At 37.5% G+C, this 16,258-nt stretch overlaps 1 long non-coding RNA gene across 5 annotated transcripts in view; it reads left to right on the top strand.

Moving 5' to 3' along the window:
* LOC104981708 overlaps positions 1-16,258 on the top strand; it is a 284,406-nt gene that overhangs the window by 160,425 nt on the left and 107,723 nt on the right. The window contains exons 4-6 of one of the 5 annotated variants that reach the window (XR_824399.1): positions 914-1,048; positions 7,204-7,274; positions 13,238-15,002. The exons of 1 other annotated variant lie outside the window; for it this stretch is intronic. This is a non-coding gene — a long non-coding RNA (uncharacterized LOC104981708). Of the gene's footprint in view, positions 1-913; positions 1,049-7,203; positions 7,275-12,821; positions 12,903-13,237; positions 15,003-16,258 lie in introns of those variants that run through there. 3 more of the 5 variants (XR_824401.1, XR_824400.1, XR_824402.1) reach the window with 3 other exon arrangements.

Raw genomic sequence — 16,258 nt, 5'->3', positions numbered from 1 at the left:
ATAATTCATGTCAAGCAAATAATCAGTCTTATTAATGAGCCCCAAACCAATGAAATGTGTTGTTTTGGAAGTGAAAAATAGAACATAAAGGAAAAACAGATGGAAAAGAAAGGGGGAAAAAGATGTGATAACTTGCCTCCAATTGTGGCTGAAAAAGGCAATGACATGTTATAGAGAAAAAAGATCTATAAATACATACAATTCATATTTCATAAAAGAAGATAACAGAAGGAAGGGTGGGAAGAAAGGATCAAGGTTCAATATCTTAGAATGGAAGGAAGTGATTCAGAATCAACCCCTTTTTAAATAGAAGACTCCAGGGCACCAGGAAACCTGGCCCATGAGGAAAGGACTGTTATCCCTGTGTCTGAAAGGTCAGCCTTCAGATCTCCTTTGAGAAACAGGAAATTACTACCAATGAATACTCTATCCAAAGAATAAAAGTTTCTGCATTTTCATTGTAAAGTATACAACCGTACAACACTAACTTAAAGTTGGAGACAACTTATAAAGGAAGAAAATTCTCACACAGCTATGACATGAATGAAACTTGAAGACATATGGTATGTGAAACAAGTCACAAAAGGAAAAATATTGTTTGTTCTACTTATGTGAGGTACTGGAGTAGTCAGACTCATAGAGGTAGAAAGTCGAAGAATGGTTGCCAAGGTTTGGGGGTGGGAAACTAAAGAGTTAGTGCTTAATGGGTAGAAAGTTTCTATTTGGAAAGATGAAAAAAGCTCTAGCAATGGATAGTGGTAGGGGTTGCCCAACAATGTGAATTTGCATTGTATTACTGTACATTTTATTTATTTATTTATTTTTTGGTCAAAACTAGTAAACTTTATTTAAAGTTCAAAAAATAAAATAACAGACAAAAGGCAGCTTTCGCTTTGTTCTTCCCGAGGATCAGATGTGATGACCCAGAGCTGGACCTACCCCTAAGAAATGAAAATGCCCTTTATCCCCAATCAAGCCACAGCGAGAAGGATGTCTGATTTGGGGACAGGCCTGGGGTACTGGGGCAGGAAGAAGACCACCACAGAGGGTGAGTGGGTTCTGCGATAGCACAAGTAGAGAACAAAACAAAATCCCCAGCAGAAATGGGTCTGGAACCTCAACAGGGGACGGTCACAAGGAGCTATGTACAAGGGAGCCAGACTGGGGCTGTACCCCACAGGGGAGCAGAGCGGCATTTGCATTGTATTACTGTACATTTTAAAATGGTTAAAATGACACAATTCATCACAATAGACAAGAAAACGATAAGAAAGTGTGCATGCCTCACACTTCATTGAAGTAGGTACTGTTCTCTGGAGCTTTCCTGGTGACTCAGTGGTAAAGAATCTGCCTGCAATACAGGAGATGCATGTTCAATCCCTGGGTCTGGAAGATCCCCTGGAAAAAGAAATGACAACCCACTCTGGTGTTCTTGCCTGGGAAATCCCATGGACAGAGGAGCATGGCAGGCTACAGTCCCTGGGGTCACAAATGAGTTGGACATGACTTAGCAACAACTAAATAACAATTGCTTTATGACACCTTTATCTCGTATACATGTGTACTTTGTCATGAAGTAAATGTGTTTCTTATGGGGGGTCAAGGTTTTTTTAAAAAGCCACTATCCCAGAGAAAAACTACCAAAAACACATATACTATTTCCCCAAGCAGCGTTGCCCTCGCTGAACCTAAGATTCTTAATTAACTGTTGCATCTGAAGCCCCAGAAATAGTCCCAGCAGTGTATACAAGCACCCATGCTCTCTTCCCGCACACACATCACCTTCCACTTACTGAAATCACTGCATGTTCTTACATCTCTTCCTTTCCTCCTGCTCACTTCCTGCCATCTTTCAAGGGCCAAGTTGGACATCTTTTCTCTGAGAGCTCTTCTTAATATCACCTCTAACCCTGACTAGAGACAAACATACTTCTCCATCCAAGCATTTATTTTTCTATTTGCAATGCTTGTTTAATTTTCTATCTCCCTCACTCAGTTATGAACTCTAAGAAGAAAGGGTTTATCTGCTTATTGCTAATTTTCCAGGATTTAGCACAATGTCTGTATACTATTAAGTGTTTCATAATCATCAGTGAATGAATAAATGGTGCCTGAATATGGAAGCAGAGCTACCTCTCTAACAATCTCAGTAACAATATCAAAATATATAGCACATACTGTTAGGTAGCCTAGATAAACACTGATTTCATCCCTATGTCTTAGTTCCCTATGGTCTATTCTCAAGAGACAAGGGGATAATATAGACATTAGTTTCCTAATTATTTATATGGCCCCACTTTCAATATGACAGTAAGGAGCTTAGAGTTAAAGCAAAGTATGCAATAAGCTCATGAAAGCAAAGAAAACTTTAAAGAAATGAAATATAATTATGGGAGTTTATCACATGGTGAAACTGAGCTCCACTTTAGCTCTATGTTTTGTGGAACCTCAGATGTCTGAAATTCACAGATGTACCTGAAAACTCCTAGCCCCCTAAAACCATTAATAGCTCCTTTGAAGGTGTTATTTATACAAATGTATATTCAAAAGGAGGTAGTTTTCTAGACTGCAGACACTAGCAATGAAGCCTTGTCGTATTGCTCTTACCTTCTTCCTGACATCTTCCTTCTCCCTCTTCTGGCCTCCAAATCTACCAAAACTGAGAGATACACTGCTCTATGCTTCCATTCACCAGCTCTCAGTTTTCCAGAGAGGAGGCTCATCTGAGGGAAATTGGAAGCAGGCAGATAAAAGGCCAATCTTTGCATTTTTTGTTTTTCCCATGTTGAACTAACTTTCAGCCAGATATATATAGATAAATATATATACACTATGTTAATATAAAATTATATTAAATATATACCACTCTCATATATACATAATATAAAAATGTATTAATATAAAATTATATATATATAATATAAAATAATACCTACTTCACTGAAGAGTGAGGTATTCATTGTTTCTAATCTTTTTCTTTTTTATTGTGATAAAAATACATAACGGGAAATGTACCATTTTAATCATGTCAACTATATATATATATATATATATATACATACACATATGTAACAGTCTACTATAATATTTAGTCTGCTGCTACTTCTACTGGATACTCCATACTCTAAAGCGGACGTAAGAGAATAAATATAAACATTGGATCATTATTTATTCTCACTGTGGAATAAGCCTCTCATGGTTATTTGAAGTGCAATTTGGTTCTCTAATGCCATTCTCCACATCACATTTAGTATCTTCTGCTAACACAGGAAGTTAATTTGCTTTTCCTTCACCCAAGATATTGATGAATATTTATGAAAACGGGCTTTCAGACCACCCTGCAGCATATCATCAATAAACAGCTGACTATTGACAAAACTGCCATTGAACCAAAACTCAGAATATCTGCCCCTCCAGGAAATTCTAACTTTGATGATGTAAAGTGAAAATCAGAAACTAACAGTGGCTTTTACAAATGGCAAGTCACTATCAAATACTCCTATGGGACCCCAGAACTCCCAAGGCCCTTAGAATCAAATGAATTACCCTGATGTTAAAATCCCTTTCTCTATCCAGCCTTGCATAACCATACTCCAGTCTTGAAAGAATACTACAATTAGATGTGAAAATTTACTCATGCCATAAGTTTTCAGGTACCATGCGCCCCAAAATATAAAAAGTACATTCCTCAAAATCTGTAGGAGTATTATCTAGCTAAAAAACTGACAATGGAGTTCAAACAAGAAATCTATATTTTTGAACACAGGAAGAATAGTATAAAACGCTAATAAGAACATCATACCCACTGATGTAAGTGGCCAATGACTCTCTGGTACCCAAGATGCAATGCATGGACAAGAGGGCAAGGTCCAGGATTCTGGGACCGGGTAATCAGAGCTGTGCACCTCCAAAGAGCCAGAGGCAGGACAGGGGCTACACCAGGGAGGAGGGACCGAAATGGGAGGGCAAGGGGATTTTGCACTTCTGATATCTCTGCCCGGAATGTTTTTCCCTTGCACCATTACATGACTTTGTTTTATATTCTTCAGTTCTCAGTATAAACGGTAACTTCCTCAGAAAAGCCTTCTCTAGACACGCTCCTTTATATATATTCTCAGTATCCCAGACAGTTGTGATTACATTTCCAGCTTATATTTTATGGTTCTTATGCATCTTAAATTATCTTAATTTGGATTTTACTTGTACTTATTTCTCTCTCTTCAGATAGAATGTAAGTTTCATAAGACCAGGGGCCTTCTCTATGTTCCCTATAGCCCAGAATATGACTGAATGAAGAAAGGGTTCAGTGAGTACTTGTGACATGAATGAATGAATGATGGAGTACATTCATACTTGCCTCATTCAAACTTTGACATGCATATTACATACATATTCTGCTGCCTCTCAGATTTGCCTTGATTATACATTTCCTCCCAATAGGAGATAGTGCAATAAAACTATTTATCTCTAAAAGAGCTAGAATCCCTTGTCATGAAGGATGCACTATCACTGCACTAAGCCTCATTTAATCCTCATAATGCTCTGTGAGAGTATTATTAACCTACATCAGAGGTAAGGAAACTCACAAGTGGTACACAAACTGAGATTCTGACTCCAAATCCCTTGCTTTTTCTTCCAAATGAAATTCTGAGTCTCTTGGTATCTATGGTGCTGAAATGAAAGAGACATCAACGCTGGTAGTTTCGCTAATCTTTTTGCTTCGTTTTCTTTCACCTGGTTTTCATGTCTGCAAGAGGTAGGGAGGGTGTGTGTGGGTGTGTGGGTGTGTGGGTGTGTAGTGTGTGAGAAAAAGAGAAAGAGAGAGAATAGATTCTGTGTGAGTCCCCAACATTCATCCCATCCCCTAAAATCAATCAGCTAAAATGTTTCAACTCTTAATTTCTTACCCTACGTCAGGGCAGCATATCTGGAAGAACATTTACTTTGAAGATAGAAAATATAAATTCTACAATATATCTCCTTCTCTGACTTATTTCATTTAGTATACACTCTCAAGAGTCATCCATATTGCTGCAAATGGCATTATTTCATTCTTTTTAATGGCTGAGTAATATTCCAAATCATATGACATCCCTTATATGTGGAATCTAAAAGGAAATCATACAAATGAAGTTAAAAACCAGAAACAGACTCACAGACTTTGACAATGAGCTTCTGGTTGCCAGGGAGAAGGGTAGGGGAAGGGATAGTTTGGGAGTTTGGGATGGACATATACACACTGCTATATTTAAAATGGATAACTAATAAGGACCTATTGAATAGCACATGGAACTCTACTCAATAGTATGTGGCAGCCTGGATGGGAGAGAAGCTTGGAGGAGAATGGATACATGTACATATATGACTGGTCCTTTCCCTGTTCACCTGAAACTATCATATCATTGTTAATCGACCATACCCCAATACAAAATAAAAATTAAAAAAAAAGAAAATATAAATTCGAATATTAACATCAGTGTAGCTTTAGGTAAATTACTTATACTTTCTAAATCTCAGTTTTCCTATCTCTAAAATGAGAATAATAATATTATTTACCTAATAGAGTTGTTATGAGGCATAAATAAGATTATATACCTAAAACTCTTAAAAATGTATTGGGCCTCTAAGATTCCTGAAAAGTTTCTTTCCCTCTTCCTTATTTAGGTTCTATTTTTCCTTTTCATTATTCTAAATATAGCACATATAAGGATTAGTTATTGCTTATGCCTTTCTATATTTCTGCTAAGTCGCTTCAGTCATGTCCGACTCTGTGTGACCCCATAGACGGCAGCCCACTAGGCTCCTCTGTCCCTGGGATTCTACTCAGGTAAATAATAAATATTTTGTTTTCACCAATCACTTTTTGTATCTCATAAACCAAATTTAGGCTTGTTGGTGTTAGATATCTATTTAATTATTTTATTCTTTGACCCATTCCTCCTAATAATTTACAAGTATAGAAGTGGAATCTCTCTGTGGTTATGATATTTTTCTAACTACAACTCTAACTGAACTTAAAAAGAATTATAGAGTCTTAAAATTTAGAAAGAAACTTAGAGGTCATTAGTTTCAAAGGCCAGCTGAGTAAAACTTGCCTGGGGATCTTGGTAAAAATAAAGATATTACAACTCAGCCCCATAGATTCTGATTTAGTAGCTATGGAAAAATACCCAGAAATTAGTACTTTTAAGAAGCTTCCCCACAGGATTCTGACACACAGCCAAGTTTGAGAAGCAATGAAATATAGACTAGCAGTTTCCAAATGTTGTTAAATCAGTGAAAGCATTTTTCCACTTCTTTTCTTAGAACCTTAATGTGTAAAATTAATAAAAGTAGAATTCTTCTAATTAAATAGGAAGATGAAAACCTTGACTGCACCCTCTTCTCCATGGTCCCAAGGACCACTAAGAAACATCCCTAATGAGTTTGGAAACTATTGATCTAGACCAAAGCTTCCAAAATATTACTGATATACGGTCATTCAGGTTCAATTTGAAAGCTCCCAATGATGTAAAATATTTTTATAAATGGTCTTTACAACTGAGAGGTACAGTTATTTCTTATTTGCTAGTAATATATTGCTCCCCTAGACTTCAGGCTTGTGTACTGACATAATTCAATAGCTCAATTGAGCGTAAAACTAAAAATCTCTCTGGGATGAACACAAAACTTGCTCTTTCCTCTCATCTCTACCTCCTGGTGTTCTAATCACATTTTCTGTCTCCTTCTTAATTCTCTTCTAATTCTCCCTTCTTTTCTTCCCAGTTAGTCACGGTGGTGGTGGTTAGTCGCTAAGTCGTGTTTGACTCTTGTGACACCATGGCCTGTAGCCCTCTGTTCATGGGATTTCCCAGGCAAGAATCCTGGAGTGGGGGACACCATTTCCTTTTCCAGGGGATCTCCCCAATCCAGAGATGGAACCCAGGTCTCCTACACCTCAGGCAGATTCTTTACCAACTGAGCCACCAGGGAAGCCCCAGTTAGTCAAAATATAACCGAAAACAAACGAACAAATAAACAAAAAAAGAAACAGCATCCAAAAGGTCAAAATGTAAAAAAAAAAAATCATTTCATTTTCATGTTAAATGAAAAGATAGGAAATCTATCTCTTTGATAAGAAAAAAAAGTAAGCTAGCTTTTTTGTGTCTTTTCATACAGTTTGGACATATCACAAAAATTTTTAAATTTCTGCTTACTCCACAGCACAAACTCACAAAAATATTTTTGAGCATCAATCCCATATCCAGCCATGTGCTAGCACTGGACACATGAAGGTGAGTATGATTCAGCTTCTGCCGTCCATTCACTCACAAATTAAAAAAGGAGACAAACACACAGACAGTTGTAATATAAACAGTGTTCAATTCAGTTCAGTTGCTCAGTCATGTTTGACTCTTGCAACGCCATGGACTGCAGCATGCCAGGTTTCCCTATTGCTCAACAACTCCCTGGAGAAGGAAATGGCAATCCAATCCAGTATTCTTGCCTAGAGAATCCTGTGGACAGAGGAGCCTTGTGGGCTGTTGTCCATAGGGTCGCACAGAGTCGGACACAACTGAAGCAACTTAGCATGCATGCATGCATTGGAGAGGGAAATGGCAACCCACTCCAGTATTCTTGCCTGGAGATTCCCAGGGACAGAGGAGCCTGGTGGGCTGCTGTCTATGGGGTCGCACAGAGTTGGACGTGACTGAAGCGACCTAGCAGCAGCAGCACCACCACCAACTCCCAGAACTTGCTCAAACTCATGTCCATCGAGTCAGTGATGCCATCCAATCATCTCATCCTCTGTCATCCCCTTGTCCTCCTCCCTTCAATCTTTCCCAGCATCAGGGTCTTCTCCATTGAGTCAGTTCTTCACATCAGGTGGCCAAAGTATTGGAGTTTCAGCTTCAGCATAAGTCCTTCCAATGAACACCCAGGACTGATCTCCTTTAGGATGAACTGGTTGGATCTCCTTGGAGTCCAGGGGACTGTCAAGAGTCTTCTTCAACAGCACAGTTCAAAAGCATCAATTCTTCGGTGCTCAGCTTTATTCATAGTCTTAACTCTCACATCCATACATGACTACTAGAAAAACCATAGCTTTGACTAGATGGACCTTTGTTGGCAAAGCAATGTCTCTGCTTTTTAATATGCTCTCTATGTTGGTCACAGCTTTTCTTCCAAGGAGCAAGAATCTTTTAGTTTCATGGCTACAGTCACCATCTGCAGTGATTTTGAAGCCCAAAAAAATAAAGTCTTTCACCGTTTCCATTTTTTCCTCATCTATTTGCCATGAAGTGATGGGACTGGATGCCATGATCTTAGTTTTCTGAATGTTGAGTTTTAAGCCAACTTTTTCACTCTCCTCTTTCACTTTCATAAAGAGATTCTTTAGTTCTTCCTCACTTTTTATCATAAGGGTGGTGTCATAAACAATGTGTTAAGTGCCAAAAAGACACAATAGGAGCAAAAAAGAAGATAATGATCTACAGTGGTTAAGAGCTATTTGAATTGGTCCAAGAAGAATTAACAAAAGAACCAGATGAAACAGAGAGGGAAGGAAGAGAAAGAATAGATAAGTAAAATCATATGAAACAGTTTTTCTCAATGTTGAAAAATAAAAAAGAAATTAAATAGTTGGAATTTTACCAAAACAGTTATAAGGAACACAAGATCTCTGAGAAACCTCTGTTGTTCCCAATTGTGAATTCTAAATAAACCTGAGCTCTGAAAGACAACCAATGTAATTTCATCCACATCATGATTGAAGAGATATCTATTAAGATCAACAGCATAAATTTTTGTTAAGGAATCTAGGGGGTGTTGTGTGATGGGGTAAGAATTACTATTTGTTATTATTAAGCTTATAAAACTATTTGACTTTTTAATCTGTGTATATGAAACAATTATAGAAAGAGCACAGCATAACATAACAGATTTAATTCTGCTTTAGAACAATAAAAATAATCTTTTGGATCAGCACAACTATATGTTGGCAAATCAGCTTTACCACCACCTTCTTTCAAAATGCCTTCTACATTGCAGAGGACACACCAAAAACTATGTTTCCCAACATCCTCTTCCTTCTCCTATAGATTCCAACATCCCCATTCCTTATAGATGGAGATGCTTCATGCAAAAATTGAAATGCTATAGAAAAGTAGATCATCATTTCTTAGCAGAAGTTGCAGCCAAATGCCTGGGCAAAAAGCTGTCATGAAGTTTAGAACAGATTTCATGGGGTCTTCAGAATCATACACAACAGTGCTACAGACTGAGATTTAGTGGGAGCTCTTGTTTGTTGTTCCATTGCTAAGTCCTGTCCAACTGTGCAATCCCATGAACTGCAGCACGCCAGGCTTCCCAGTCCTTCACTATCTCCCAGAGTTTGCTCAAATAAATGCCCATTAAGTCAATGATACCATCCATCCATCTCATCCTCTCTCACCCACTTCTCCTCTTGTCTTCAATCTTCCCCAGCATCGGGGTCTTTTCCAGTGAGTTGGGTCTTTGCATCAGGTGGACAAAATACTGGAGCTTCAGCTTTAGCATCAGTCCTTCTGATGAATATTCAGGGTTGATTTCCTTTAGGATTGATTGGTTTGATCTCCTTACTATCTAAGGGACTCTCAAGAGTCTTATCTAGCACCCCAATTTGAAAGCATTAATTTTTGGGTACTCAACCTTCTTTATGGTCCAAATCTAACAACTGTACATGGCTACTGGAAAAACCACAGCTTTGACTATACAGACCTTTGTCAGCAAAGTGATGTCTCTGCTTTTTAATATGCTAAGTTTGTCATGGCTTTTCTTCCAAGAAGCAAGCTACTTTTCATTTCATGCCTGCAGTCACCATCAGAAGTGATTTTGGAGAACAAGAAAGTAAAATCTGCCACTGTTCCCATTTTTCCCCATCCATTTGCCATGAAGTGATGGGGCTAGATGCCATGGTCTTCATTTTTTGAGTGCTGAGTTTTAAGCCAGCTTCTTCACTCTCCTCTTTCACCTTCATCAAGAAGCTGTGTAGTTCCTCTTTGCTTTCTGCCACTGGAGTGGTATCATCTGCATATCTGAGGTTGTTGATATTTCTCCCAGCAATCTTGATTCCAGCTTGTCCTTCATCCAGCCTGGCATTTCACATGATGTACTCTGCATAGAAGTTAAATAAGCAGGGTGATAATATACAGCCTTGATGTACACCTTTCCCAATTTTGAATCAGTCTGTTGTTTCATGTCCAATTCTAACTGTTGCTTCTTGACCTGCATACAGGTTTCTCTCAGGAGGCAGGTCAGGCAGTCTGGTATTCCCATCTCTTTAAAAATTTTCCAGTTTGTTGTGATCCACACAATCAAAGGCTTTAGCATAGTTAAGGAAGCAGACATAGATGTTTTTCTGGAATTTCCGTGTTTTTCTATGATCCAACAAATGTTGGCAATTTGATCTCTGTTTCCTCCACCTTTTCTAAATCCAGCTTGTACATCTGGAAGTTCTCAGTTCACATAGTGTTGAAGCCTAGCTTGAAGGATTTTGAGCATTACCTTGCTAGCGTGTGAAATGAGCACAGTGGTACAGCAGTCTGAACATTCTTTGGCATTGCCCTTCTTTGGGATTGGAATGAAAACTGACCTTTTCTAGTCCTGTGGCCACTGCTGAGTTTTCCAAATTGTCTGGCATATTGAATGTAGCACTTTAACATCATCATCCTTTATAACTTGAAACACCTCAGCTGGAATTCCATCAACTCCCCTAGCTCTATTCATACTAATGCTTCCTAAGGCCCACTTGACTTCACATTACAGGCTGTCTGGCTCTAAGTGAGTGACCACAACATCACGGTTATCTGGGTCATTAAAACCTTTTTGGTACAGTTCTGTGTATTTTTTGCCACCTCTTCTTAATCTCTTCTGCTTCTGTTAGGCCCTGTGTTTTCTGTGCTTTATTGTACCCATCTTTGCTTGAAATGTTCCCTTGGCATCTTTAATTTTCTTGAAGAGACCTCTAGTTTTTCCCATTCTATTGTTTTCCTCTGTTTCTTTGTACTGTTCATTTAAGAAGGCTTTCTTATCTCTTCGTGCTATTCTTTTGAACTCTGCATTCAATTGGGTATATTTTTCTCTTTCTCCTTTGCATTTGCTTCTCTTCTTTTCTCAGTTATTTGTAAGACATTGTCAGACAACCAACCATTTTGCCTTTTTGCATTTATTTTTCTCTGGGATGGTGTTTGTCACTACCTTCTGTAAATGTTATGAACCTCCATCCATAATTCTTTAAGCATTCTATCAGATCTAATCCCTTGAATCTATCTGTTACTTCTGCTGTATAATCACAAGGAATTTGATTTAGGTCAGATCTGAATGGCCTAGTCATTTTCCCTACTTTCTTCAATTAAATCTGAATTTTGTAATAAGAAGCTCATGATCTGAGCCACAGTCAACTCCTGATCTAGTTTCTGCTGACTATATACAGCTTCTCCCTCTTTGGGAGCATATAGTCAATCTGATGATGGTATTGACTATCTGGTAAGTTCCATGTGTAGAGTCTTCTCTTGTGTTGTTGGAAGAAGGTATTTACTATGACCAGTGTGTTCTCTTGACAAAATTCTGTTAGCCTTCATTTTGCACTCCAAGGCCAAACTTGCCTGTTACCCCAGGTGTCTCTTGGCTTCCTAATTTTGCATTCCAATCCCCTGTCATGGAAAGGGGACTTTTTTGTGTGTGTTAGTTCTAGCGGGAGCTCTGGGGGTTGGGTCATTTCCTGGTGAGCTCTTAAAACCACAAGCATGAATGCTTATAAGCAGAGACAATCTAAGATAGCTTCCTTGTCCTCGGTGTGAGCATTGCAGTGGTTGATTAAGACTCCAGTTCTCTATATGAAAACCCTTGAACACATTTAGACTGGCTTCATGGTCCTGATGAAACCCAGCTGATACAATCAGTTTCTGAAAATTCTTCGTTACTTGCAAATGACATCTACTTTATCATAAATAACACTGCAGTGATGACCACTGTTGTACTAGTTACTAGAATCAGTGATATTGCACAAAGAATGATGAGTAAGAGTGTAGTCTGTGGAACAAGAGTCCTGGGGTTCATAACCCAGCACAGTAATTTTCAGGCTATGTCATGTTGCAAACATACTTACCCCTAGTGAGCTGATTTTTTCCCCTGTGAAATGAGGATAATAAGTGTCCATTACATAGAGGGTCACCTGAGAATTAAATGTTAGTCTGGAGAAGTTATATACTATCCTTTTACACAAAGTAAACTTCAATAAGTGTTAAGTATCAATATTGTTATCTATTCTTTACATTTTTCTGAAATCTCCTAAAAACCCCCAGCTGATGAGTAGTGACATAGGATCTCTCCTTGACAGACTCCTTTGAGTTCTGTTGCCATTTAGGAAATCTTAAATAAAGAATTTCTTGATATTTGAGACAAATGTCCAGTTATTTTTTTTTTTTTTTACCAGTTGTTATTGTTTAGTCGCTAAGTCATGTTTGACTCTTTTGCAACACTTTTCCACTGTCCATGGGATTTCCCAGGTGGGATTTCCCAGGTGGGATTTCCCAGGTGCCATTTTCTTCTCCAGGGGATCTTCTCAACCCAGAGATCTAACCCACATCTCTTGCACTGGCAAGTGGATTCTTTACCACAGAGCCACCAGGGGAGCTGCCTCTTTAACAGTAGCAATAATTTTTTTTAAATCTAATTTTGTTTGAATGTTTTCATACTTAATAATTTAAACATTCTTTTTAAATGTGGCCCATTCTTTGTTTCTTTCCTTCTTTCCTATGCTTCTGTTTAAATTGTTACTTGGATACTTGACCTTGTGCTAGACTTTTGGCATGTACCACATAGAAGGAAATCAGTCCTGAATATTCATTGAAAGGACTTATGTTGAAGCTGAAGCTCCAATATTTTGGCCACCTGATGTGAAGAACTGACTCATTGGAAAAAAACCCTGGTGCTGAGAAAGATAAAAGGCAGGAGAAGGAGACAACAGAGGAAGAGATGGTTGGATGGCATCACCGACTCGATAGACATGAGTTTGAACAAGCTCTGGGACTTGGTGGTGGACAGGGAAGCCTGGCGTGCTGCAGTCCATGGAGTTGCAAAGAGTCAGACACAACTGAGCAACTGAATTGAGCTGAACTGAAGTGACATAGGGTTCACTAGTGTTTAGTTGGCTTTATCCTTATAACTGTTGGGCTCTTCTCTTTGGCTAATGAAATTGTGACTTATAATTTCTCAGTTTGATCAGCAAGCTGACTAAGACTTTGCTGGACAATCAGTGATGCTGATGGAGTAGGAAATGGCAACTCACTCTAGTATTCTTACCTGGAAAATCCCATGGATAGAGGAGCCTGGTGGGCTATACTCCATGGGGTGGCAAAGAGTTGGATGAGACTTACCTAGTAAACAACAACAGTAATGTTGAAGACCACGCTGAGTCTCCATGATACCTCATGTGGCACCTGGTCCAGGTACGCCTTCCCTCCACAATCCTGCACCACCAAAGACTCTGCTATATGATACCTGGTTTCCTCTATGGCCTACAACATTCTTACTGGTGCTCAAATCTGTGTCCACCAAGAGACCCAACAGAGGTCCTTATGTACAGAACAGATTCTTTCTGTGGTTGACCATGATTCCATGTTGGCATGGGCTTGTTTTGCATAGTGATCTCTTCAACTTACCAATGGGGAATAGGCAAGCGTTCTCCCCCATATAGAATTTCAAAACCGAAAAACAAGACCTTGTGGACTCAAAGATTTCATCCACTATCTCTCCAACTTCACTCTCATATTATTTCAGTTATCTCTACCCATAATGCTCTCAAGACCAAAAAAGAGACAGAGTTCCCTTTTAATTTTTCCATGCTATGTCCTGAGGTGACTTCATATCACTGTGGAAGAAATTGTGATGTTACATCAAGTTTAGTACTTTATATTAAAATTTTTAATAGAAGGTAAAGGATTTGGAAATTTTTCTTTTTTAAAAATATTCAATTAACTTGCTTCAGTATTCTACTAACTTTTTATTTCCCTACAAATTCATTTAATCCCAACCCTAATTTCTACTCCAAGCCCCTCAACAACAAACAAAAAGCAAAAACATAAAATACTCCAATGACAGAGCTATTGTTACAAGATATAAAACAAAAATCAGTAACTTTTCTATACTAGTAAAACTGCTTTAAAATGTAATGGGATGAAGTAATTCATTCACATTAGTAACAAAAGCTATTAAATACTAAGGCATTAATTTTAAAAAAAATCAAGATTTATGTGAAGAAGACCATACAAAGCCTTTTTATTAAGAGGCACAGAACCAAGTAAAAAAATGAAAAGATATCATCTTGAATGGAAAACTTTATATCATTAAGGTGTGAGTTTCTCCCAATATCAGACTGATTTTAATTCTTAATCAAAGTTTTCTTAAAGGGGGTAGGGAATGAATAAAATTATCTTAGAGTTCATGTGACTGAATTATAAGAAATGGTAAAGAAACAGTGTAATGAAAGAAAACTTATCCTACCTGAGGTTAAAAAATATTTTAAATTCTCTGTAATCCAATAGCATCATCAAAGGAAGAAAACATAAATCAATGGAATAAAATAGTCTAGAAATATACCATAACATATGTAGAGATCTACTATTTGATAAAGGTGATTTTAAATTAATCAGCAGAAATAGAGTTTATTTAATGAATGATGTTGGCACAATTGGCTATCCATCTGGCAGAAAATAAAGTTGAACTGGTACTTCACACTGGAGAGATAAAAAAATAAATTCCAGATGGATTAAGAGCTTAAATATAAAACAAAGTACATAGGGAAAAATAGATATGTAGATATAACTTTGGGTGGGGAAACTTTCTTAACTAAAATGGAAAATCCAGAACATCTAAGAAATAAGATAGACGTATTTCACCAACCAGAAATTAAACATATCTATATAGAAAATTATACCCTAACCAAAGTAAAAAAAAAAAGATTAGGAAAAATATTTGCAACGTATTGGACAGAAAAAAAATGCTACCTATACTGTGCACAGAGAGAGTAGCATTGATAGATATACACTGCCATGTGTAAAAGTAATTCTAGCGGGAAGCAGAAGCACAGCACAAGGAGCTCAGTTTGGTGTTCTGTGATGACCTAGAGGAGTGGGATGAGGGGGAAGGCTCCAAAAAGAGGGCTATTTTTAAAAAATGTTTACCTTCTGGAAAAAAAAAGTGAAAAAGTTACCAAAAAATTACACGAAGTGAAATAAAGGATGTGTATCAACAGAAAAAAAAATGGGCAAGGATCACTGAAATCTGAAAACTGTACCCACAACATGGGCAAGCCCGAAAACAGCCCACTTAGAGCATCTCTGTTGCTACATGTGGATGCTAGACACCACTGTTGACACTAAATTCAATTTTCAATAAAAGAGAGACTTAAGTTTAAAAATAGGTATTTTTTTCTAACCTGAGAAAGAATACCAATGTATTTTTAGGTGAAAGCATACTCTAAAAAGTTTTTGATTCTTTCAGTTTCAAGTTTAATTTCATTTTGTTAGTAAAAATTTGTAAAAAATTAAATGGAACTTTATTAAATATTAATATGATATGTTGATATATATGTATATAATTTTTTTCCAAATAAGGCTATGACCCAGTCCACTTTTAGTCAAACAATGATAGTATTTTTAAAATAAAACTGCTATTCCTAATCATAAAAAATTACTGATTATCAAAATGCATATAAAAATCTGAACTATTTCACTACCCAAAAATGATTATTACAAATTGATGAGTATTATGCATATATTATTGAAGCAGGAAATGGCAGCCCACTCCAGTATTCTTGCCTGGAAAATTCCATGAACAGAGGAGCCTGGTGGGCTACAGTCTGTGGGGTCAAAAAGAGTCAGACATGGGTGAGCACACACACACACACATACATCCGACTGAACTGAACTGAATGTATATATGTACATATGTGTGTGTGTGTGTGCTATCATTATCTGACTAAAAGTGGAATGGGTCATAGTCTTATTTTGAAAACAAAAATTATATTCCTTTATATTCTTTACCCCTATAAATCATGGATTATTTTTTCCATAACAAGGTGCCTTGAGGGAATCACTTCCAGATTTCGTTCCAGAAATACAGTCTCAAGACCTTAGACTGAAATTTCAGTCATTTTCAGCATTCCTAGTTTAGTTTGAAGAAGGATGTGGGAGCTTCGAGTATCTTGGACCCACATACTATCTTCAAGAGTAGAAAA

The sequence above is a fragment of the Bison bison genome, unplaced genomic scaffold (genome assembly GCF_000754665.1).
Source record: "Bison bison bison isolate TAMUID 2011002044 unplaced genomic scaffold, Bison_UMD1.0 scf7180017864519, whole genome shotgun sequence".
NCBI lineage: Eukaryota > Metazoa > Chordata > Mammalia > Artiodactyla > Bovidae > Bison > Bison bison.
The sequence above is the reverse complement of the archived record's forward strand: the minus strand, read 5'-3'. Positions and strand labels throughout refer to the sequence as shown.